We start from the raw sequence: 26,043 nt of genomic DNA, 5'->3' as shown, positions 1-26,043 counted from the left end.
TGTATTGAGAGAAAGAACCTATAAGGAGGAATCAAGGTTAAATCAGGCAGGGCCCTGATGTGATAGGATTAGTGCCTGTATGAAAACAGCGGGAGGGAGTTTCCATCCTCTCTACCATGTGAGGACGTAGCAAGAAAGGGGCCATCGGCAAGCCAAGAAGAGCACTCTCATCAGGAACCTGATGGGCCGGCACCTTGCTCTGATTTCCAGCTTCCAGAACTGTTAGAAAATAAACGTCCATTGCTTGTACCACCAGTCTGTGATATTTAGTGATAGCAGCTGGAACAGACTAAAGCAAGGAGAGTGTCCTGGATTCTTGGGATGGGCCCCGCGTAACACAAAGGTCCTTCCACATGATAGAGGAAGTGAGAGGGTCAGAACTGGAGAAGGAAGCAGCAGTCAGAGAGATGGGATTGTTGGTTTTGAGGATGGAAAGAAGCTGTGAGCCAAGGGACGTGGCAGTCTCTAGATGCTGCAAAAAGCAAGGCTAGAGATTCCCTCCCACAGCTTCCAGAAAGGACTCCAGGCAGCCAACTTCTTGATTTTAGCCCAATGAGGCCCATTTTGGACTTCTGACCTCCAGAACTGTAAGATGATAATCCTGTGTCATTTTAAGCCATCGAGGCTATAAGTAATTTGTTACAAAAGCCATAGGAAATTGATAGAGGAGCCAGACTGGAAAGAGCTCTTAGTGGCCAGACATGAAACAATTTGAACAACAAAAAAAATATATGGCACGGTCATGGATTACAAGGCAAAGTATAAAATAAATATATGAATTGTAGGAATCCATACTGATATAAACTGAATAGATAAATAAATAAATGGGAAGGGGAAAAAAATCTTCCTTTACAGAATGATTCCACATAATGGAAGTCCATAATTCTCCCTCCAGGAGGTGGGCCTTAACCAGTTCCTTCTGGTAAGTGAGGGCTCCATTCACTGACCAGCTTCCAAAGAACGCCCTATGGAAAGGGAAAAAAGAGAGGCCTGGTAATGTTACCCTCACGGGATGTTCAAGCCTGACTTCACACTAAGTGATCATTCTTGCAACTGTGTCATGAGAAATGGCAAACAAAACCAAAGTGAGGGGAATCCTAACAAAATATCTAACCAGTACTCTTCAAAACTGTCAATGTCATGAGAAACAAGGAAAGGCAGAGAAACTCCAACAGAGGAGATTGAGGAGTCACCATGGCTGAATGCAGTGTGGTAATCTAGGTAATCCTAGAACACAAGTAGGCCTTCTTGAAAAATTGGCAACATCTGTGAAGAAAGTATGCAGCTTCATGAATAGAGGAAAGGGGAGGGGAGGGGAGAGAGGAAGGAAATGTGTTATTTTATCAAACCTGAGTCTGTGGTTTCAAACCTCTACCAGCTACATAAACAATAAAAATGAGAATGAATTCTAGTTTACTTTAAAGTACCTCTTACAAGCTAACACAGAGAGAAAGCTATAGACACAGATGTATAAGTATGCAAGTTGTTTTTCTCTACCTGAGGGGCAGTTCATTAACATTTAAAATTACCTAATCAGGAATCCACATCCCAGGGTGGGTGGGGCAGTCAGCCTCTGATGGATTCCAATCAGAGGTCCAAACTCTAGAAGCAAGGCTAGCTCAAGCACTTCCAACACTTCTATTTAAATCTGCTCTAGAGGATCATTAATTAGCAGATGAGATGTTAGAAAAACGCCTTCACTGATTAAATGAGTGGAGCACAGGGTATGTGGAAGGCTAGAAACACCACAATGCAGCTCCTCCATCTTGGTAAACACAGGAGAAGCTTCTGTTGAGCCAGACAGCTGAATGGTGTCTTGCATCTGCAGTCCCATCGGTTCTGCCCGTCTCCCGCCTTTGTCTTCTGGTCATTCTTGTCTGTTGCTGGATCTGATTAGAAAACTTAGCTCCGGGCACCTGGGTGGCTCAGTGGGTTAAGCCTCTGCCTTCTGCTCAGGTCATGATCCCAGTGTCCTGGAATCAAGTCCCGCATCGGGCTCTCTGCTTGGCAGGGAGCCTGCTTCCTCCTCTCTCTCTCTCTCTCTCTCTTTCTCTCTGCCTACTTGTGATCTCTCTCTGTCAAATAAATAAATAAAATCTTAAAAAAAAAAAAAAAAAACTTAGCTCCCCCGTGATCCTTTTATGTGCAGACTTGTCAAAATGCATAGAAACACAGTAGGTTGCTAGGAGCTCCCAGGACAGTGGAGGGCTGTTTTCATGGCCTCTGGCTCCGTTATAAGTGCAGCAGAGTTGAGAGAGAACATAATAAACCACCCGGAAGTGAGGCAGGGAGAGGGAGACCTAGAGCCTCCTCTTGCCTCCAGCAACTGAATACTCCAGATAGTCACCGAGAGCAGGAAATTGAATGGTCAGATCAGTAGGGATAGGAGGGAAAAAGCAAGGGAAAGGGGGAGAGAGAAGAGAAAGGGAGTAAAGCTGGAGATGGAGAAAGAAGAAAGAGAGAGTAAGGAGACAGGGGAGGAGAAGAGGGGAGAAATGAAGGAGGGAAGGAAGGACCAAGAGGGGATGCAGAGGATGAGCCTGCGTTTGGAATGTGAGGGGACCCAGGAGAGGAGCAAGTTGAAAAGGGGTATTGACATGCCCACAGACTCCCTGACCAAGGGAGCATGCCTCATGTCTGCTGAGCAGCTTTCGTACCCTCTACTCCCTGTGGCTGCCTCCAGCTTTGTTTCCCAGGTACTGCTGGCTGCAGGAGGGAACATTCAGGCCCATGGTAAGTCACTCTAGGCAGGAGCGCTAAGACTGACCAATGTTAATAGAGAGGAGCTTAATGGGGTAAAAAGTGCACAGTCCTGTCCCTACCAAGCCCTATAGTAGGGAGGGAGATGGAGCCCCCAGCAAAGGCACAAGGGAGTCCTCAATCTCAGGGCCTGAGATATCCAGGCCCCTGGCTCCTTTAGGAGCATAATAAAGTCTTAGACCCACCAGGGGCCTTCCTGCCTAGGCCACTGAGCACCTGACAGCTTAACAGAAGAGGGGAGACTAGCTACCTCCTTCTAGCACCTGGGTTCTCTCCTCCCCCAGAAAGCCTTCCTAGAATGCCTTTCCTTAGTAAATTTCCTCCAGGGGTTTCACGCAATGTGTCTTCTATGCTGTTTATATAAAACACTTTCAGGCACTGAAAAAAGCACAGGGATTTAGAAATAATAGCCAAAGACTACTACTACTAACAACAGTAATAGGTGATATGCTGTATATTAAGCACTTGCCACACTTCACAACAAGCCCTGTTCACAAACAGGAACCTAAGAATTATAAAAATCCCCCTATTAGTACTGAGGAAAACTAAGGAATCTGAGGCACCCACATGTCAAGGATCTTTCCCAAGGTCACAACTAATGGGTAATGCAGCCATGATTCAGACTCTGAATCAGATTCAAGCTCAACTGCTCACTCTCCCAGTCACCTGGGACAAGGGACTTCGGCTCTCTACACCTGGGTTTCCTCCCTGGTCATGTGTGGGTACTCACTCTATCCACCCAGCAGGACTGTAAGGAATGACAAAAACTAACATGCATGTTGGGTCGACAGGCTGGGATGGAACAGCCACTTAATAAAAAGTTGTTGAATAAATAAATAAACATGTCATGGCTATTAGCTACCAGAATTTCCTTGTTGACAGCTCTGAAGTCTTCTCACCCATGTTAATTTTTCCAGTCCTCATCGCTGTGGGTGGCACTGGTCGGGGTGCTGTTCAGCACACATTTCCCCAGTGGCCACCGTCATGCTATGTCTTTGGGGGAAGTGAGTCCTAACTTGACTCCAAGTCTATGTGTTTGGAGCTGCAGGGGAGAGAAGCATCCCTCTAGTCCCAACCCAGACTCTAGGCCAAACAGAGTCCTCTCTTGGGATTTTTCCGGCAAAATCTAGAGAGGGCAAGCCTTCTGCTCTGACTAGGGAGTTCTCAGGATGAGAGCAAGGGTCTGCTGGCAGCTATCTCCCCATGGTGCAGAAGGAACCTGCACTCAGAAAGAGAAGATGAAGCCCTCGTGCAGAAAGAGGCCCAGGTGAACCCCGCCAGCCTGTGTGAGCATTCTGTCCCAGCCATCACTGAAGCCAGCCCCATCCCTACTCTTGTAGTTTGGTTTCTTGAGCCAACACAGTCCCCTCTTTGAGCTAGGGTAAGTTGCATTCCTGTTATTTCCAAATGAAAGAGAGTCAGTTAATGCAATCGCTGAGCTCACCATTCATTCACTTCTTCACTCATCCAACAGGTTCACTGGGTGCTAAAATTAAGCCACACACTGTGGACACCACAAGAGACACAGTGAAAGAAGAAAGTAAAGGACACGGGCAGGGTTTCTGCTGAGTGCAAGAGCACACACTGGGCGCATGCATATGTAATGCCTCACTTAAGGAGGACAAGAATTCTGCCAAGTAGGTGTTCTTGTTCCAATTTCATAGGTAATAAAACTGAAGCACAAAGAATGTGTTCACTATTGGGATAACAACAATTTTTATCATGAGTTGAGTGTTTACTACACAGCAGGTGTTGTGCTAGATGCTATTTATTGATTCACTCTATTTCAACTGATTCTAAGGTGCCCTTATAAGAGATATTAACCAAAAATTTTAAAAAGAAGTTAGAAACTTGTTATGGATGAATTGTGTGTTCCCCAACTTCAGGTACCAAAGCTCTAACCTCAAAAGGTGACATTATTTGGAAATAGGGTGACTACAGATGTAATCAGTGAAGTTAACATGAGGTCACACTGTGATGGGGCTCTGATCCAATATCACTGGTCTCCCAAAAAGAAGAATGCAGACAGACACACACAGGGAGAATCCAATATGACGGTCTAAGGTGGGATGCTACAAGCCTAGGAAATCCCAGAAGCTAGGAGAGACTCCCAGAACAGATCCTTCCCTACAGCTTTCAGGGGGAGTATGGCCTTGCCATTACCTTGATCTTGGATCTTGAGCCTCCAGAGCCATGATAGAATAAATTTCCGTTGTTTCAGTCACTCAAGTTTTTGGACTTTCTTACAATAGCCCTAAAACTAATACCACATTGTTGCTGGAAAGATGCTCTTGAATTGTAAGTTGTCCAATCATGAAATAAAATGTCAGTTGTCCAATCATGAAATAAGGTAATTTGGTTTTTGCAACAAACTTATAAGCTATCCCCATTTTACAGATGGAGAAAATGAAGTACTAGATATCTTATCCAAGATTCACGCTATATACTGGTGGAGCCAGGACTAAATGCAATGCTGAGTTTTTAACAGTGTCCTGTGCTACCTAGCAGAGGCCCCCATAGACACACACACACACACATACACACACACACACACACACACACACACCCCTCTAGATTTATACTTGGGCCCTCGACTCATAGACCATTTAGAACTACTGACGAAGTTACATCTCCAAAGAGGGATGGCCATTTTCCCAAGAGGGCTGTTCCCTAACTACTTGTTTTCTAATTTCAGTGGCCAAAACCAATTTACACTTTGCTCTTTGCTCAGACCAGACTTGTGTCTGGCAGTCTACATGCTTCCTCAAATGGTGAAGATTTCTAGGCCATCCTTGGTAGAATTCTAGCCATGATCTATCAGATCAGCAAGGAGGGCTCCTCAAGGGACCCAGCAGGAACGCTGACAGAGACCACAGCTTGCCCCCTCTGCACAATGAGTGGACACAATGTCCCCAAAATGTTTCTGAAGGCTCCCAGAGGGCTTAGGGTCCATTTGTGTCATGGTCTGGCAACCTGCTAAACTCTAGCATGCCTTCTATCCCCTTCATCACATTTCCCGTGTTCTTGTAGTTCTCAAATGTATGTTGAGGAAAGGGCATTTGTAACAGTCCTCAGAGATGCTCTAGTGAGGAATAGGGAAAATGTAAGGACAAACAATGCCAGAATTTTTTAAGAGTTTATCATAAAGTGCCGTGGCTCCAAGCATACAAGGCAGGTCAGAAACTGTCTGTCATTGGAAGGAAGGTGAGCTTGGCTTGCTATGTTCCCCTCCATATCCCTGGAGCATGGCCTAGAGCTTTGCACACAGCAAGCACTCAATAAACCTCACTGAATTGACAAAGAAAGAGGGATCAAGTCTGTAAGAAAATAGAAGTCCAAAGAGAGAAGCAGGAGACAGAAACAAGCATTCATGAAGCACTTGCTACACCATAGGGACTTTCCAGGCAGCTTCCCTACTTCTAGCGTGATCAACCATTCTAGCTGCACTCAACTGATTGGATTCGCAGGATGCAGGATGTTCAGAGCCAAAATCAGGAAACCCCAGGTGAACCGGGGCACGTTGGTCATTCTACTTATATTATCTCATTTAAACCTCGCAACAATCCTATGACATAAGGAGTTCCAATTTACAGATGAAGAAACTGAGACTCTGAAAAGTAAACTCTTGCCTAAAGCTATATGGAAGGCTGGTCATTTTGGCACGATTTAAATCAAGATAGGTTTGATTCAAGAGACCAAGCTTACCCAACCAGATGATGACATGAAATCCAACTGACTTCATGACTTCTTCAAAGATCATCCCAGCTTCCAACTACTACAAGGGACATTAAATCCTGGCTTGCCAAACTTTGAGAGAGAACTTGCTAGAATAGAATAGAGTCAGGTTCCACACCTGGCACCCTGCAAGTCTTCAATAAATGCCTGTTGAACGAATGAATGCTCAGTTGGGAAGTCTGGGTCCATCTCCTTCCTCCCTGCACTCTACCAGCTGCACTCTAACCTGTTCTCTTGGGACTCAGTTTCCCTAAGGTTTTCTGAAATGGAAAGATCTGGAGCCAGCCTTCAAATGTGGTTGGCTCTGGGCAAGGACAAAAGAGAGTTCCAAAAAGATAGAATGTCACAAACCAAGGCAGGAAGAAGAGACAGCCGGAGCATGTTCAGGAGGTGTGAGTAAAAAAGAGAATCTGCATCAGAGCAATGGGCATAAATGGCAGAAGATTCCAGATGTCAGGGGGATGACATGACTCCTTGAGGCACAGGAGGAGAGTATTAGACCCCTACTTGTTTACTTTTTCTCATTATTTAAATTTTTTTCTTTTTGTCTACCTTTTAATGAAAATAGCATTACTGAAGCATACAATTTATAAGTAACCTAAAAATACTGGAAGTTCTCAGGGCTTTTACAGCTGAAGCACAGTTAAAAATAAACAAACAAACAAACAACCTGGGAATCACTCAGTGCTGTTTGTCTAAGGGGAGTTTAATATTTTTTAAAAGCAAGGAAAATTAAATGGCCAAATTTTGTACAAGCACTTCCTATTTTTTGAGCTTTGTACTCCCCAAAAATCCATTGTACTTTTTCTCCAACTACCCAGTTACTTAGTTTGCTACAGCGTCTTAAGCCGAACTAGCCACAGATTTGTGTTGGGGTTTAATTTGAAGGGTACTAGGCTAGCTTCAACTGGCCCAAAATATTACCCAACCCGAGTGCCAAGGGGACTGAAATTTTCAGCATTTATGATTCTTTTGTGTACAAACCCGGAAAAAGATATTAAAATAAATTGTTATTTATAACATGCTGTGTGCCAGATGTGTGTTAGCCCCTGGAATATAAAAGAGAAAGAGAGAATGAAGAGGAAGTAGGGAGACAGATTTCACTGTTTACGGGGGACACAGGCATGTGAATAATATCACAACAATTCGATGCAATAAGTCCCTGATATGTAGTGGGTTTTCAGAAAATAGCATTGACTGAGTGAGTAGATGAAAAATTAGTTAGAATAAAGGGAAATAAGAAATGTTCTGAACTCCCAGAGGAGCGGTGCCTGGCTTGGCCTGGGCAGAGTAGGAGCGATTCATGAAGCCGATGGCTGCAGGTGATCCATGAAGAATGACTCTAAAATGCAGAGGTGATCGTGGGACTTCAGGCAGGGGGAACTGTCAATCATCTGGCCGAAACCTTCATTCCTGTCATTGTAGCAGGATGAGAGGCTGGGACAGGACCAGTTAGGATTGACTGCTGGGACATGTTGGAGGACAGATGTTGTTGCCTGACTCTAGAGAGATGGAGGAACAGAGACACCAAAGTGGCAAACCTGGGGTGGGGTAGGGGCAGCTTTTTGAGACTCTCCTGAGAGGGAAGGATGGGGAAAGTAGGTCCAGGAAGGTAGAACAAATCGGAGGCTTTGCATTCAGCTTTGACAACTACCATATCGAACCACTAGATGTCACCAAATGCAAAACCCGATGGAGACTAGAGAACAAAGCCAGGAATTTTAATCTTTAAGAAATCCTCAGCTCAGCCCTCAGAAAGCCTTTTTTTTTTTAAGATTTATTTATTTATTTGACAGAGATCACAAGTAGACAGAGAGGCAGGCAGAGAGAGAGGAAGGGAAGCAGGCTCCCCGCTGAGCAGAGAGCCCAATGTGGGGCTCGATCCCAGGACCCTGGGATCATGACCTGAGCCGAAGGCAGGTGTTTAACCCACTGAGCCACCCAGGTGCCCCTAGCCCTATGAAAGTCTTAAAGCTAAGGAATGCTACACCCAGACCACTGTAGGTCAAGGAGGACTGATTTTCATAAATGTGGCCAAAGGAGAAGCCACAACCTGTGTCCTAGCATCTCCCTGTCGGGCACACAGCATCTCAGTGAGCCCTCAGGACAGTCCAGAGGGGACAGGACAGTCCATTCACCCCAGTTTATAGGTGAGAACACTACGGAGAGCCTGCCAGTCTCCAACCTACTCAAGTTCCCATAGCTAGGAAGTGGCTAAACTAGGACTGAACCCAAGTCTCTCTGACCCTGCATCTGCATTTATTCACCTGTACCACGACATACTGCCTGAGACGTGACAGGCTGTCATCAGACCTGAGTCTCAAAAGGAACACCAGAGCAATTCTTTGATTCATTGACTCCACGATTCTAATATAATTCTCTTTCCTTGATTTTCCAACAGCTAATTGCAACACCTAAGAGAGTGGAATCATAGCCTGATTTACCCCAGGTAGAACTGTTTTTAAACTTCTGACAAATATTATAATGTTGTACTTCATTTGGGCGGATGAGGGAGGTGGTGTGTGTTTTTGAGCAGCCTATTTCATGTCTCAGTGCTGTTTAGTGTGGGATAGCACTCATGTGAGGGTATTTGACTGACTCAGGAAATGCATGAAAATGTAGACTGACAGAGTGAGTGGCATATTAAGAAGCCGAGGGACAACAATAATTTGCCATTGAGTGTGGTCCTGCCTCTACTGGAAGAGAAACTGGAAGATCCTAGCATCAAGGAGCCTTTGGTGTGCTCATTTCCTCCCTCGAACGTTTCGTGGGAGCCACAGCACTAGCCAGTGCATGCCCTTGCCTTTACGACCACCTGCCACAGCGGAGAAGAACTTTAAGTGAATAATCATGGTACAATGCATCCAGGACTATACTGGAGACACAAAGTGCTAGTGGAGGGGAAAAGAGGACAGAGAGGAGAGAAAAGGCATAAGGGAAAATAACTTCACAAACCACTGGATCTGGATTTAAAAGATGCAGAGAAATTCAGGTACAGAAGGGAATGCCAATCAACAGGAAGGGCAGGTGCAAAGGCACAGGGGCACAAGGGCATGAAGAGTTCACAGGAGGGCAAAGGTTCTGTGTGCCTAGTGGACTGGCAGACTTGGGGAGAGTGGGAAGCTGGAACAGAAGGAGACTAGAGGAGGAGGCAAGGGCTAGATTTGGTACACTAGACGCTAAGCACTTGAGGTGGGGCTGGTCCAAACTGAGATTGCCACATGTATAAAAAACAAAGTGGATTTTGAAGATTCAGTCAGAACAAAGAAAGTAAAACAATTTATTATTTTTATGCTGTTTATTTGTAGAAATGATATTTGGGATATATTGAACCAAATAAAATGTATTAACAGTAATGTCACCAGCTTATTTTTACTATTTTAATGTGGCTGCTAGAAAATTAAGGTGATAAGTCTACTGGACAGTGCTAGCCCATTCAAGCATCAGAACATTGAGTGGCATCATAAGGCGCATGGGGCTCATGTTCTAGCAGGAAACAGTCATCAGATGTTTTCCAGCAGAGAAGAAATTCAGTACAATGGATGAGAGTTTAGAAACACCCCGAGTGGGTGTAGATGGGCCTGGTAAAGCTGTGTGTTGTGCAGGCATTCAGGGCCATTACAATTTTCTAAATCAGAAATCTTTAGGTCTGAAACGAAACAGAAAAAGGAAACTTGGGAGAGCCATTTAGGAGGAAGAAAAATACCTGGCAGGCCCAATTCAGATTACTACGCTGCAAAAAGACAGTCCTTTGGGGAGGAAATTCCAACGCCTTACCAAATCACAAAATCAAACTCCCTAGCTGATGTAGAGCACAAAGCTGAAAGGATCGCTTTCAGGACACAAGAAAATACAGTAGGAATGCTTAAGAGAAAGACTTACTCCTCTTTCCTTGTTAAGGATCCAAGAGAAAAATCCAACCTCATTAGGGTCCAGACAGCAGTACTCAACAGTGTGCTCTTTTATGCATCCCTTCGAGGCTGTGGACAGGAAAGACTGTTGCCATGGAAACAGGCCCCGCCAGGAAGCCCAGCGGGGGCAAACACAGACAGTCTCACAGCCTCTTGTGTCCACAAAGCTGACCAGTTGGTAAATATTACACCAGGCATATACCAGAGACACAAAGCAAACAGTAAGTCATCCCAACACTGTGCTGGAATCGTTCCACGAGGAAATGTTGAACTTGGAAACTGGGTGGTTTGGTTCCCATGTAACAAAGGACCATCTCCTGATAAGCACAGGGCTGACAATGGGACATCTCAACATTCTGCCATAGTCATCATGAGAATCGTGCAGCATGGAGCCTTCCCAGACTACAGGCACCAGGGGCAAGAGAGATAACCAGTTATTCTGGAGAGAAGTAGAAAATCAGTGGGCAAGTTACCTCCCCCTTTCTAGCAGTCTCAATCATCTTTACCTTTAAAATGGGTCTTATCTACATGTCACAGGGTCATTGTGAACATTCAACGATGAGGTCAAATAGGTTAATAATTGTGTAGCTGAAATACAGTAAATGCTTAATAAAAGTTAGTTTCAGTTCCCACTAAGGTGTATCCATGTAATGTGTGGCCTCTAGAACTAAAAATATTCTAGGCATAATCAGAACACCAGATATAACCATAGGACTGTCACCTCCCTCTTTTTAGGCACAATGTTTTTGTCAAGTAAGCTAGAGCTGCTTTGACTTTCTCAGTACCTATCATTGAATAAAACTACACTGACTTTTCTTCCTTTTTATTTTTTATATTGACTAGAGCTAAACCACATCTCCTACATGTTGTTACCAGTGTACTGACAAACTGGATTCAAGTTCTGGACTTGTCAACCACCCCAGTTAATCCCATTTTATCATATTGAGGCTGTAGCTCTAGTGTAGCAAGATGATTTGAAAGCTGTCGTCTGTCCTCAGAGACCTTCCTGTCTGGAGCCGCATTGTCCAAAACGTGATCTCTTAACCCCCTGAATTAGAATTAGCTGAGGTGATTGTTTAAAATGCAGGTTCTAAGTGGTAAACGAATTTTATCTATACTAACAAAATTGGATAGTATCTTTTTGAAAAGAGTAAAATAAAATGTAGTTTCCTAGGCCCCATCCTAGACTTATCCATTATGAACATCTGGAAGTGGGGCTCAGAAAACCACATTCTAGCACACTTCTCAGGTGATATTCATGACCAATAGAGCTTGAAAATCAATTCTCCTTCCATTCTTTTTGCATTTCATAAATGGGTTCTTGGACCATCTATCTTGGAATCTCCTGGAAGCTTGCTAAAACTGTGGTTTGTGAATATCACCTACATGTAAGGAATCTTAATCTCTGGACCCAGGAACCAGCAGATATAACAAGATATAACAAGATCTCCAGGTGATTCTTCTCGACACCAACAGTTGAGAACCACTGGCCAGACGAATTTTCAAGCAGCATGCTTAAGAACTGTCTGGAGAGCTTGTTAAAACCCAGATAAGGGCACCTGGGTGGCTCAGTGGGTTAAGCCGCTGCCTTCGGCTCAGGTCATGATCTCAGGGTCCTGGTGATCGAGTCCCGCATCAGGCTCTCTGCTCAGCAGGGAGCCTGCTTCCCTCTCTCTCTCTCTGCCTGCCTCTCCATCTACTTGTGATTTCTCTCTGTCAAATAAATAAATGAAATCTTTAAAAAAAAAAAAAACAGATAAGATGGGGCGCCTGGGTGGCTCAGTGGGTTAAACCTCTGCCTCAGGTCATGATCTCAGGGTCCTGGGATCAAAGCCCCGCATCGGGCTCTCTGCTCAGCCTCTCTGCCTGCCTCTCTGCCTACTTGTGATCTCTCCTTCTGTCAAATAAATAAATAAAACCTTAAAAAAAAAAACAGATAGATATCTGAACCCACTTCTGGAGAATCCCAGTTCAACAGGTCTGAAGAGGGACCCAAGAATTTATATTTCTAACCATCTTCCAAGTGCTACTGATGCTGCCAATACACAGACCACACCCTGAATAACACTGTGTAAAACAGGTATTATTCTATATCTTTAAAAATATACCTATCTATAGGGACACCCAAGAGGCTTAGTCAGTTAAGCGTCTGACTTGTGCTCAGGTCATGATCTCAGGGTCCTGAGATCGAGCCCCATTTCAGTCTCCCCACTCAGTGGGGAGTCTGCTTGCTCCTCTCCCTCTATGCCTCCCCCTGCTCATGCTCTGTCTCAAATAAATAAATGAAATTAAATAAATACATATACATATATATGTGTGGATCTGTGTGGATATATATGTGTGTGTGTATATATATATATATTATATGTAGAGAGAGAGAGAGTCTATACAAATTCTATTGAAACAAAATTGCCATGCCTTTGTTCTCAGTTGTTAATGCCTTTTAAATCTCTTTTAATCTAGAAAAACAGCCACCATGGATGTTTGGGGTTGTGTGTTAAATACACATCATACACATCACTTGATAATTTTAATCATTTTAAAGTATACAATTCAGTGGGTGTTTAGTACATTCACAATGTTGTGTACTAGTTACCACTATCTAGTTCCAGAACTATTTTTTAAATATTTTATTTATTTATTTCGCAGACAGAGATCGCAAGCAGAGGGAGTGCAGAGGGAAAGAGAGAACCAGACTCCCTACTGAGTGGGGACAAACTGGAAAACACAGTGGTTCATGACCTGATTCAGGGCTCAATCCCAGGACCCTGGGATCATAACCTGAGCCGAAGGCAGATATTTAACTGACTGAGCCACCTGGGCACCCCAAGAACTGTTTTATCTCTACAAAAGGAAACCCCATATTCATCAAATGATCACTTCCCAACCCCACATCCCTTGAGTCCCTGATGGCAACTAATCTACTTGTTGTCTGTACGGATTTGTCTATTATGGACATTTCATATAAATGGAATCACACAATATGTGACATTTTGTGCAGGCTTCTTTGATTTAGCAGAACATTTTCAAGGTTTATCCATGTTATAGCATGTATAAGTAGTTTATTCCTTATTTTGGCTGAGTAATATTGCATTGTATGGATATACCACACTTTTATCCATTCATCAGAGGGTGGATATTTCTATTGTTTCTATCTTTTGACTAGTATGCATAGTGCTGCTATAAATACATATGTACAAGTTTTTGTTTGAACATCTGTTATCAATTCTTTTGAACATCTGTTATCAATTATCAGATAATTGTGTTTGAACATCTGTTATCAATTATCAGATAATTATGTTTGAACATCTGTTATCAATTATCAGATAATTATCTGTTATTAATTCTTTTGAGTATATATGTATAAGTAAAACTGCTGGATCATATGATAATTCTATGTTTAACTTACTGAGGAACTGCCAAATTGTTTTCCATAGAGTACACCATTTTCCATTCCACCCAGAAAATATAAAAGTTCCAATTTCTCCACATCCTCACCAACATTTATTTTTCTCTTTTTTGGTTTTGTTTTGTTTTGCTTTGCTTTGTTATGACCTACTGAGTACAAATTGCTATCTCACTATTGTTTTGATATGGCATTTCCCAAACAACTAATGACATTGAGCATCTTCTCATGTGCTTACAACCTTTCATGTATTTTCTTTGGAAAAATGCCTATTCAATCCTTTGCCTGTATTTTAATTGGGCTGTCTTTTTATTATTGAGTTATAAAAGTTATTTATATATTCTCGATACTAGACCCTAACCAGATACATGATTTTTTTTTTTTTTTTTTAGAGAGGGAGGGCAGGTTCCACACCCAGTGCAGAGCCTGATGCAAGGCTGGATTGCACAACCATGAGATCATGACTTGAGCAGAGATCAAAAGTCAGATGCTTAACCAAATAAGCCACCCAGGTACCCCCAGATACACGATTATTAAATATTTTATCCCATTGTGTTGGCTGACTTTTTATTCTCTTGATAGACCATACCATTTTGAAGATCAATTAAATTTTAAGGTGATAGGAGCACTACAGAAGTTAGTAACAGACAAGGGTTTGGAATGTATTCAGTCAAAAGCTCTCCAAAGAAACAGAAGACCAGAGAGCTACAGTGGCTGTTCCAAGATCTTGTGGAACCTTACCAGTATTGGAAGGTACTTAGGGAATATTCAGTTCACTCCCCCAAACCCAAAATGCACATGCAAACACATGCACACACATATGATACCATTTTATGTCTGAGATATTAACATCCAACATGCATATGCAAACACACAAACACACATATAGAGTCATTTTCTGTCTGGGATATTAGGGGCACTACAATATACTCACAAAATATTGCCTCTTCTCAGAAGTCAAGATGTAATACATCTACAGTGTTTAATGCATTCAGTGTTAAATGTTCAGCACTGGACAATTTTCCATGAAAATTCTGGGGTCAGAGCTTGTAAAGAAAAGGTAAAATAAGTACTCACTGGGAATCTGGGATGACTTTATATTGAACACTTCTTATAATCAAAAAACATTTTTGTTTTCATAAATTTGTTACCTACTGGGGAAATGGGTTAATACCCATAAAGGAGACATATCAAATGCAAATAACCACAAGGGCCAAACATGTAGTATAAAATGTTGAGCCCAAAGGAGTGAAAGGCAAAAGAGCTGAGCTGCTTATTGCACAGCCAAAGGAAACTCCTGCCTTGTTGTGTTGCCTCTTAAAACACTAGGCATACCAAATAAAACAGCAGGATGAAACATTTGCATTGACTATGACAGCCCTCACCCAAGCCACCAATTTATGATTTCTATATAAAACGTTCCTTTTCTCATTTTGAAATAGACTAAGTATCTTGGTACCTGATCCTCTTAAATCCAAAAACCCAAAGATGAAGAAAACAAAGGAAAAATGATCAAATACTGAATGAATGTCTACTGGTGTCTGGGGTTGGTCTATTTACTAATCTCAAAGGTGCAGAAGCAGGGAAAGGGTAGAATCAGAGAGTACAATGCTAAAATGCTTAGCACAGTATCATCAACCTCAGAGGAGCAACAACTGCTAAAATTATGTGTTCCTTCATTCTCTATTTCTTTCTCAAAAGGACTGTGAGGAAGCCTCCAACAATGAGTATAACCAAGTTAGTAAAATAAGTACAGGAATAGTAAATCTAGACAAAGGAAAAGAGGGAAAAGGAAATATGAAACACAGTGGTTCAGACAACATAAAATCTATGAGTAGCATTGAATTTGGCTGTGAGTTTCCTGGCAGGCAGGGGGTGGGTGAAGGAAACACTTCATAATTTTTAGCATCAGGACTAGTGATTCTTCATGAATCTTTAAGAAAGAAAAGGTCTTTCTTACTGGCAAATTCCCAAGAGCATACTTAAATAGTTAAAATGTTTCCTAATGGTTTAAACATAAGGATTTGATAAGTGCTGCTAAAAACTGCCAGTCCACCATCAATGCTCTCCCCTATTTTGCAGTAGTGAAGTCGAGGCAAAACAGACAAACACAAGAGAACTGCATGTTGCAGCTAAGAAAAGAACACATTCTGGGAGTCTCGTGGGAGGATTTGTAGAGCTCACATGTTCAGCCACACATACCCATCCCCAGTAGGGTCATCCTCAAACATCAAGAGCAGTCATCTTGACTCTGGGAGTGAAATAATTCCAGAGTCTTAGGTAGCTTTCCAGGAAAGGAAAATAAAATGGATAGTCTCCAAGTCATAAAGAAGAGAAAGGGAGAAGGGGAGAGGGGAAGAAAGGAAGGAAGGAAGGAAGGACAAAAGAAAAGAAGGAAGGAAGGAGGGAGGGAGGGAGGGAGGGAGGGAAAGAGAGAGAGAGAGAAAACAACTCCTTTTTTTAAAGAGGAAGAACTGTGGCTGAGACATAGAAAAAATAAATCCCTGGAAATGATCCAGTTATATGTTTCCTAGTGAGATGATGTCCCCTGAAGCAATAGGTTTTTCTGTAGTCAGAGCTTGGTGAACTAGCAAAGGAAGAGGCTTTCTCCAGAGGGAACTGCTGACTCTTAGTTAATAAATCCAACCAACCCTGGAAGGTTGTCACACAAATGTATGTGGAAGTGGAAAAGAGCAAGAGTGAAGGTTTAGCAGCAAGAAGTGACCGTAGGCAAGCAGAGTTCTCCATTCTGTGTCTGCTTTCTAACTCCTGGCTTAGAGTTGGCAGGTCATAAAGTTTAAGGGATTAACCATTGCATTTATCAAGGGTCCTTTATCAGAGGCAACAGAAAAGATTCAATTAGCTTAAGCAGACAAGGAATTTCCTGATGGATAGAAATCAGAGGAAAACTGGGAGAAACAAAAAGGCCCCAGGAAGCCAGAAACCAGGGCACCTATGAGTATCCAGGTGCAAGCAGTCAGGCCCCGTCTTCTTAGGACACAGGATTCATGCTCAACCCAATGATGTATGCCCTTGCATCGTCACTCAGCTAGAGTGAAAATGCTGGGTGTGAGTCTGGGTCAAACATCCATCCTCTGGCCAGTGAAGGCAGATCACCGTGACCCAGGGTTCTCTATGGGTGATGATAGGGGGGATTTTCCCCTCAGTAGACAGTTGGTAGAGTCTGGAGATATTTTGAGGCATCAGTAGGCTGTCACAACTAGGGATGCTGTTAAATGTCCTACAAGGCACAGGAAAGCCCCTTATGACAAAGAATCCTCCTGCCCCAAAAGTCAATAGTGTCAAAGTTAAAAAGCTCTGATCTTGACTACTGGCCCCAACAGGAATATAAAAGGGATATTTTCTTAACAGAAGGTTGAGGTATGTAGAGGACATGACCACTGACTCTTCCACCCAAATTCCCCTGAATCCCTTTGGCCAATTCTCTTCCCCCACCCCTCAAGCTTTGCTTCTTCTACCTCCTACCTGCATCTTCCTTCAAAGAACAATCCTTGGGCTCCTGGAAACCATTTGTAAACTAGACACCTGGGAGTGCCTGGGAATTTATATCTCTCACGGGTGACTTTTAAAGGGGCTGGTGGGAAGGAAACCCCAGCTCTCTTGCCTCAATCAGATGCCATCTACAGTCCAGAACTGCCCCCAGGATCAGGCTAAGGGTAGGACTTTGTTGAGAATGCACATTTGTTTGGCATGTCCTCCTGCCCCAGGCCTGACTTCCCACTCCCTTAATGGGTTCTCCTTGGAGTACTTTCTTAATAACTCACTTATCCTCAGATCCCCTCTCAGGGTCTGCTAAAAGGGGAACCTGCCCTAAGGTTAGGTGCTATTACCAAAAGAAATGAGGGTGGGGGAGATTGCTAGACAGCCCAAAACAACACTGATTCACTACAGTGATGCAAACTTTTCCTGGGCTTCCACCACTCCCCTCACTACAGGACAGATTACTGAGTGGCCCAGGGGTTAAAAGCATGGGCTTTGCAGTCAAGCCTGCCTTTGAACTCTGGTTCTACTATTATCACTTTGGGTGAATCATTTCCTCAGTTTTCTCTCTTTTCATCTGTAAAATGGGCACAATGTTAAGACCCACCTCACAGGATGGTCTTGAAGATTAATAGGAAAGAACAAGAAGTGTTTATTCTGGTATGGAGCCCTTTATGAATATTCACCAAATGCAGATTTCTATAATCCCTAATAACTGAAGAATCCTTTATTCACTGAAAATAAGTCCTATCAATTAATTACAGCAGAACAAATTCATCTTTCAGTGTGAATCTAGAAATTGAGGATCTGTAGAAAGGTGAATAAGACAAAACTTGTAAAGCAGTGAGTATCTTCAGCTCACTGTTTTTATTTTAAAAGCACATAGTAGCCTTTTACAAATCAATACTAATGGGAAAGACAGAGAGAAAGACGGAGAAAGTACCCCAAACTAGATGGCATTTCATCTAGGGTGGTTTGCAGACCATCTGTGATTAGAATTATGCCTTCACAAGCAAAAGCAGAGATTTAGGCTCCAATGTACTTTTTTTTTTTTTTTTTAAGGTTTGGAATGGCCTTTCTTTTTATTTATTTATTTATTTTTATTTATTTTCAGCATAACAGTACTCATTATTTTTGCACCACACCCAGTGCTCCATGCAATCCATGCCCTCTATAATACCCACCACCTCCAATGTACTTTCTAATCATTAACAGGCTGATGTGTTGTAATCGTTACTCGTATGTACAGCAAAATCACCACTATGGCAGAACATCAGACCTAATCCACATGGACAGCTGGAGAGGCAGCCAACCCACCCAGGTAGGGAGAGAAGATTATTTAGAGAGTCTCATCACAAAAATGAGACAGGGAAAGGCACAGGAGAAACCAAAACATGGAATCCTGGTGAGCTGGATTGTTAGTTCCTTGTGTAAATTACAAGCAGCTGAAAGTGCAAGGTTTAGACATATGCCTTATGAGTGAAATATAAGAGATTACTAATCTGTAGATAACCAAATTAGATGTTTGCAAGCAGCATAGAACAGCAAAGGAGAATAAGCAATCTTCACAGATCTGCAAGCAAAGTCTTTCCAGTGGATGAAAACCAAACAAAGGGTATTAATAGCAATAGAGTGGGGACAGAAAACTGGAAACTCAGGGTGGGCTGGGAAGAAGAGCTCAAACAACTCTTGTTTCTCTGCCTTCTCTGCTGCCTGTCTGGAAGTGACATTAGGGCCTTTCAGTGAAGTTAAGGAGATACATTCTTCTGAGGCCAAGGAACTTCCTAGTACCTAGCCACTAGCCACATGTGGGTATTTAAATTTAAGTGATCCAAAATTAAATAAAATTTAAAAATCAGCTCTTCTGTTCTATTGGCTTCTCTTTTTAAGGTTTTAAGTAATCTCTACACACAAGAGGGGCTCAAACTCACAACCCGGAAATCTAGAGTCTATACTCTACAGACTGAGCCAGCCAGGCCCTCCCCACCTCCATCCCCCTACTCCATTCACTGGCTTCTAATCCCAGCTTGCGGTGACTTAATGAGATAAGTCACATCCCACCCACACCCTGACCTCAGAATCTCCTTAGGTAACTAAGAGGAGCTGACAGGGTTTGTGCGATCTCTTATAGCTCATCGGCTATCTTTCCTGAAGTCTGTTCTTAGAAGAACTCAGGAGGAACCATCTTTTAAGGGATGGATAGAGCTTGTATACCTCACCATTTGAAAGCCATGTCTATCTTCAGAGTAGAACTTGTTGCCTCTCTCGGCTCTTAGGGCTCCACCTCAGCTGCAGAAAGCAGTCCAATCCAAAGCCATGGCCTCCTGGGCAGTCCATATCCAGTGACTGAGTGAGGTGGGACAGGAAAGCCTGGCCCTTTCTATACTACATGGGACACTCTAATAGGCAGTGCTCACCCCTGAGTAACCCTGGGTTGAGAGGACTTTGTGGAGCCTGCAGGGCAGTTCAGCTTCTCCCTCTGCCCAATCCCACTTGCTCCCTATCCTTTGCTGTTGACTCCTAACAAACATCATGTGCACCAATAAACATCTCAGGGGTTGCTTCCAGAAAACCCGCTTTGTATCAACATGGTATATCAAGGGGTTGGGCCAGTCTGGACAAGTAGAATGAAGAGATTGTATAGAAGTTTAATGATATAGGGACGCCTGGGTGGCGCAGTTGGTTAAACGACTGCCTCCGGCTCAGGGCGTGATCCTGGAGTCCCGGGATCGAGTCCCACATCAGGCTCCCAGCTCCATGGGGAGTCTGCTTCTCCCTCTGACCTTCTCCTCGCTCATGCTCTCTCTCACTGTCTCTCTCTCTCAAATAAATAAAAAAAATAAAAAAAAAATCTTAAAAAAAAAAAATTAAAAAAAAAAAGAAGTTTAATGATATAATGATAGCAATTAATACCAATTGTAATAGCTGCTCCACAAACCCCCACCTCCAAACCCACTTAGGTTTCCATGTCTCTTCTCCCAGCATCAAAGGTGTAAAAAAATATAGAAACAGGGTGTGATAGGCTCTGTCTGTCTCTCTCTTACACACACACACACACACACACACACACACTTAGCACTTAAAATGTACTAAGAACTTTACATCTATTCAATGTTTAAGCTTCACAACAATGTGGAAAGCAAGGCTCAGATAGTTGAAATCACTTTCCCAAGGTCACAAAGCAAGTAAGTGTCAGAGTAAGGATTTATACACAGGTAAGCTCCCACATCTGTGTTCTTGTCTCTGGACTCAGAGGCATCAAGGATCTCCACCAGAGCTTAGTTAAAGTAAACATGCTAACCCCAATCAGCACCCCCCTGTCCCAGCCATACTGCAAAGCAGATGATTAAGGGTGTTACGGGAGAAGACAGAGGAAGAGAAAGAGGGGGAGGGAAAAAGGGAAAAGGAAAGAGACAAGGAGGGAAAGACAGACAGAGATGGCTGGAGTTGCCAGTCAGTTTTCCCTACAAGTAAGGGAAGAACAATGTCTGGTTTCCCAAGCTGATACCTGCTCAGGAAATGGCTAAGTCTCTCCTTGTGGCAGGGAGAACAGAGATGGGAGAGAGAGATAGTGACTGGGATTCCCGCTGGTCAGGAGCACACCAGTCCCCACTAGAAGCACTTTTGACCCAAGCGGACTCCTTTAATGCCCACAACAGTCCTAGGAAATATGTACTTTCTAATCCCCATTTTGCACGTGAGAAAAGTAAGGTACAGAAGGGTTAAATGATTTGCCCACAGTCACACAGTTAGCCAGTGTTCCCTGGAGTTTACTCGTGAACCAGTTAATTACCTTGAGTTTCTGTGATTGGTAATTATCATCATAGCACAAAGTCCAGCCATGTTAGCGCATGGAGGAAAGAAAGGAGTGTTGTATTAGAAGTTAGATGACCTGCTTTCTGGTTTCACCTCTGTTCCTATTAAATTCTGGTCTTGTAGAGATCATTCCTATCTCTCATCCTACATTTCCCATTTATAAAATGAAATGATTGTTATAAATGATGAGTTCATGTAGTAGTAGTAGTAGTAGTAGTAGTAGAAACAGCAGAAATATTAAAGTAGTAAAGTAGAAACACTAGCTATAATAACAAAAAGTAATAATAGAAGCTGTGGTAATAGAAGCAGTATTATATTATTATATTATTGTGTATTATTGGTGGCAATGAAAGTAGTAATTGAAGTAGCAGTAATAGAAAGAGTAGTAGAAGCCATTGCAGTAATAGAAGAAGGAGGAAAAAAGGAGGAGGAAGAGGGGGGAAAAGAAATAGTAGTAGTAGTAATAAAAGAAATACTACTACTAGAAGAAACCAGTGTGTAGAATAGTAGTAATAGAGACTAGTGTAGTGTAGTAATAGAAACTAGTATAGAATAGTAGGAATAGAGAAGTAAGAGTTAGTAGTAACAGAAATATAACAGAAGAAGTCATAATAATAGAAGTAGCAATAGTAATGAAAGAAGTAACAATAGTTATAGAAATAGTAGGCAGTAGTATTAGATAGTCCCTGAGGAAGAAGAAGAAAGGTGGAGGAGGAGGGTTAGATCTTCACTGGTGATCTCCCATGTGCCGAGTGTGCCATGCACACTCACTTCTCACCTCTCTCTTATTAGATGGCTACCTTTGTGATGCTCATTTACAGATGGGAAAACTGTTATTTGGAGATGTCAACCAGGGCAAGGTGGAGGTAGATTCTGGACAGTAGTAAGTGCCCCCATCTGGCCAGGGTGCCTGTATACCCCTCCCCTCCGTACACTGTTCCAGAGCTTTTCAGCTTTTACAGTCCTCATTCCTAAAGTCTTGTTACATCTAATGATCTGAACCCCCTGTCCTCTGAATTAGAAGGAAACTTAAGGCTAATTTCCTTCAGATAAGGTTCTTTATAAATATTTTCCATGGAATGCCCTCTTTGCTTTGTTTGAAAGATCAGCGTGAGACTGGTTGTCACCCAATATTATGTTGACATTTCCTTTTTAAAGAACATAACATACATTCTTGGGCTGGATTCAAACATTCTTACATTTTGGGATTTTTTTATACTATTTATGGAAAAACACAATCATTAGTAATGCTAGGTGGAAGCCCTGAATTCTTTCTTCCTCTATAATGAAGGGGATAAAATGTTAGCCTTCTATAATTCTAGAGTTCCTCGTGTCTCCATCCCCAGCCCTCAGGACTGGCACAAAGCTTCAAAGCAATCATAATTGAGAATATAATTGAGCACCTAGTATATTATGGGTGCGGAGTAAAGCATTTTATCTACATTTGTTTCTATTGTCACCATAACCTTATGAGATAGGGTGTTGCCATCAGCCCCATTTTACAGATGGTATAACCAAAGCTCCCAAGAATTAAGAAAATCTCCCAAGTAAATGACAGAGGAGAGATCTGAAACACAGATCTGCTTGAATCCAAATTAGGACTCCCAGACTGACTAGGAGTAAATAAATAAACAGCTAAGGGGATTTAAGTAACTGCAGAAGGACTGAACACTTATTCAGCAAGTGACCCACAAAAAAAAAAAAAAAAAAAAAAAAACCATCCTGAAAGGCCACTGGCAGTACTCACCTTAGTAAGATGGAGCAGAAAGGCTCTGTGAATATCTTTACAGCCATTCATTCATTCATTGTTTGTTCAACAAAAATATACTGATCATCTGGAACACAGAGCAAAGCCCTAGGAACAGGGAATACAATGGGAATCAAGATAGACACAATTCCTGCCCTCCTAGGAGCTCACAGTTGAGGAGCAGGCAGCAAGTCAATAGATAATTACAATGGAAGAAATGAAATGCTTAGGTTAACTCAAGGGAAACCTAGTAATCTGCAAGGGTACCCTGATATAGCCTAGGGGGAGAGAGAGTATAGTCAAGGAAGGTTTTCTGAAGGGGGTGACATTAAACTGCTATTAGAAGGACAGACACTGGGGCGCCTGGGTGGTTCAGTGGGTTAAAGCCTCTGACTTTGGCTCAGGTCATGTTCCCAGGGCCTGGGATCAAGCCCCACATCAGGCTCTCTGATCAACAGGGAGCCTGCTTCCTCCTCTCTGCATGCCTCCCTGCCTAATTGTGATCTGTCTGTCAAATAAATAAATAAATAAATAAAATCTTTAAAAAAAAAAAAAAAGAAGGACAAACATGGATTCAGTTGGTTCAGTTGATTAAACATCTGACTCTTGATTTTGACTCAGGTCATCTCAGGGTAATAAGATTGAGCCCCATGTCAGTCAGGTTCCATGCTGAGCCTGGAGCCTGCTAGAGATTCTCTCTCTTCCTCTACCCCTCCCCCACCCCATCCCACCCCACTGCCCCTGCATGCATATATACTCTCTCTCTCTCTAAAAGAAGAAGAACAACAACAAGAACAATAACAAACAGTAGTCAGGTGGCTGAGGTTGGCTATGGAAACAGTAGAAAGAAGAGGCAGAGAGAATATATCAGTACTTACTGAGCAACTGCATCTATTAGAATTCTTTTGATTATGAACAACAGAAAACCCAATCCAAAGTCTTAACTAATAAGGGAATTAATTATTTCACATATGGGGAAGTTCAGAGGATACAGACTGAGTTAATTCAGTAGCTCAATGATGTCATAAAGTACCAGATTTTTTCCCCCACACTTTTGCTCTGCCATTGTCTTGCTACACAGTTCCTGGTATCTCACAAAGAAATAATATCCATCAGAAGAAAAGGGGCCTTTCTAGCCTTGTTTTTATTCCTAAAAGACCCCCTCCCCCAGAAGATTTCTCTTCACACATCATTGAATAGAAATTTGTGATATGCCCCTTATAATTAGGCCAAAACTTTATTTTAAAAAGAGAGGAGAAAGAGAATTGCTTGGACTGAATCCACCATGGGGAATGGAAAAAGTGTCACCACGCATGACCCATAGCTCTATGGAAAGGGCAAATGTAAACTATTAGAGGTTCTTCCTGCCAGGAAAAGTGGGGGTGGGTGAGAAATGGATATGGGTCATTGCTGCCATGGCAATGTGTCTGGCATACAGTAGGGGCTCCATAAATGTCTTCTGAATGAGGAAAAGGAAAAAACCAAGTTGGGATGGTTACAAGAGGTGGAGCAATATAGTGGCTATGGATACATATTCAACACAACTCCTTGAGCTGCAAGAAATAGACATCCAGTTCAACCTAGTTTCAGAGAAGAATAAATTATATTTATTGGTTCACATAATTGACAAATCTGAGATTGTACTGGCTTCAGGATATGGATGGATCTAAGTATTCAAGTAATATTTTCAGAAGTCTATCTTAATTTCTCCCTCGACTAAGCTTTTTTTTTTTTTTCAGCATAACAGTATCATTATTTTTTCACCACACCCAGTGCTCCATGCAAGCCGTGCCCTCTATAATACCCACCACCTGGTACCCCGACCTCCCACCCCCCCACCACTTCAAACCCCTCAGATTGTTTTTCAGAGTCCATAGTCTCTCATGGTTCAACTCCCCTTCCAATTTACCCCAACCCCCTTCTCTCTAACTCCTCATGTCCTCCATGCTTTTTGTTATGCTCCACAAATAAGTGAAACCATATGATAATTGACTCTCTCTGCTTTACTTATTTCACTCAGCATAATCTCTTCCAGTCCCGTCCATGTTGCTACAAAAGTTGGGTACTCGTCCTTTCTGATGGAGGCATAATACTCCATAGTGTATATGGACCACATCTTCCTTATCCATTTATCCATTGAAGGGCATCTTGGTTCTTTCCACAGTTTGGCCACCGTAGCCATTGCTGTTATAAACATTGGGGTATCATCACTAGCCATCAGGGAGATTAAAATTAAAACCACATTGAGATATCACCTTACACCAGTTAGAATGGCCAAAATTAGCAAGACAGGAAACAACATGTGTTGGAGAGGATGTGGATAAAGGGGAAACCTCTTTCACTGTTGGTGGGAATGTAAGTTGGTGCAGCCTCTTTGGAGAACAGTGTGGAGATTCCTCAAGAAATTAAAAATAGAACTTCCCTATGACACTGCCATTGCACTCCTGGGTATTTACCCCAAAGATACAGATGTAGTGAAAAGAAGGGTCATCGACTAAGCTTTTTGCAAGATGGACAACAGGAGCTGCAAGCCCAAATGCTCCCAGCTCGATAGTCTCATGAGAAAAGGGGCTTTTTCCCCCCTTCTTTCAACACCAGTCCCTGATCTGACATTCAGTGTGACCTGGCTCAGATCACACGTCCATACCTGTCCCAATTGTGTCGTTGTAAGGGTGTGATTGGTTGGCTCTGGGTCACATGGACATCAGGTATGAGTCACATGTCCACCCCATGGGCAGGGGAAGGAAGAAGAGGGCACTTACTCAGAATTAAGACCAGAAGGAGACATGGAAGCAGAGAAGGCACAGGACAAGGAAAGGAATGGAGGCTTGTGACTTGGACCCCTTTCCATGGTTACCTCACAGCTTCTACCTGCTTTCTCTTGGGTAAATAGGAAATGAACAGTCTGTACATTTCAATACTCTCCTCTTCCTGCTAAACAACAAAAATTACTTCCAAGAAACATTCCAAACCAAAATCAGGGTGGGTAGATGGGAAAAGAAGTTCATGTTTAATTAATGGAAACAGACAGTCTTCAAATGACCTCAGTGGTAAAACCTCATTTAACATAGGTTTAGAAAGGGAACACTCTGGAGATTATTAATGGAGTTTTGTTTTTCATGGCTACAGAGAAAATAAAGCATAATTGGTGTCATTTGGTTAAAATT

Source organism: Neovison vison, chromosome 6, assembly GCF_020171115.1.
Source record: "Neovison vison isolate M4711 chromosome 6, ASM_NN_V1, whole genome shotgun sequence".
Lineage (NCBI taxonomy): Eukaryota > Metazoa > Chordata > Mammalia > Carnivora > Mustelidae > Neogale > Neogale vison.
The sequence above is the reverse complement of the archived record's forward strand: the minus strand, read 5'-3'. Positions refer to the sequence as shown.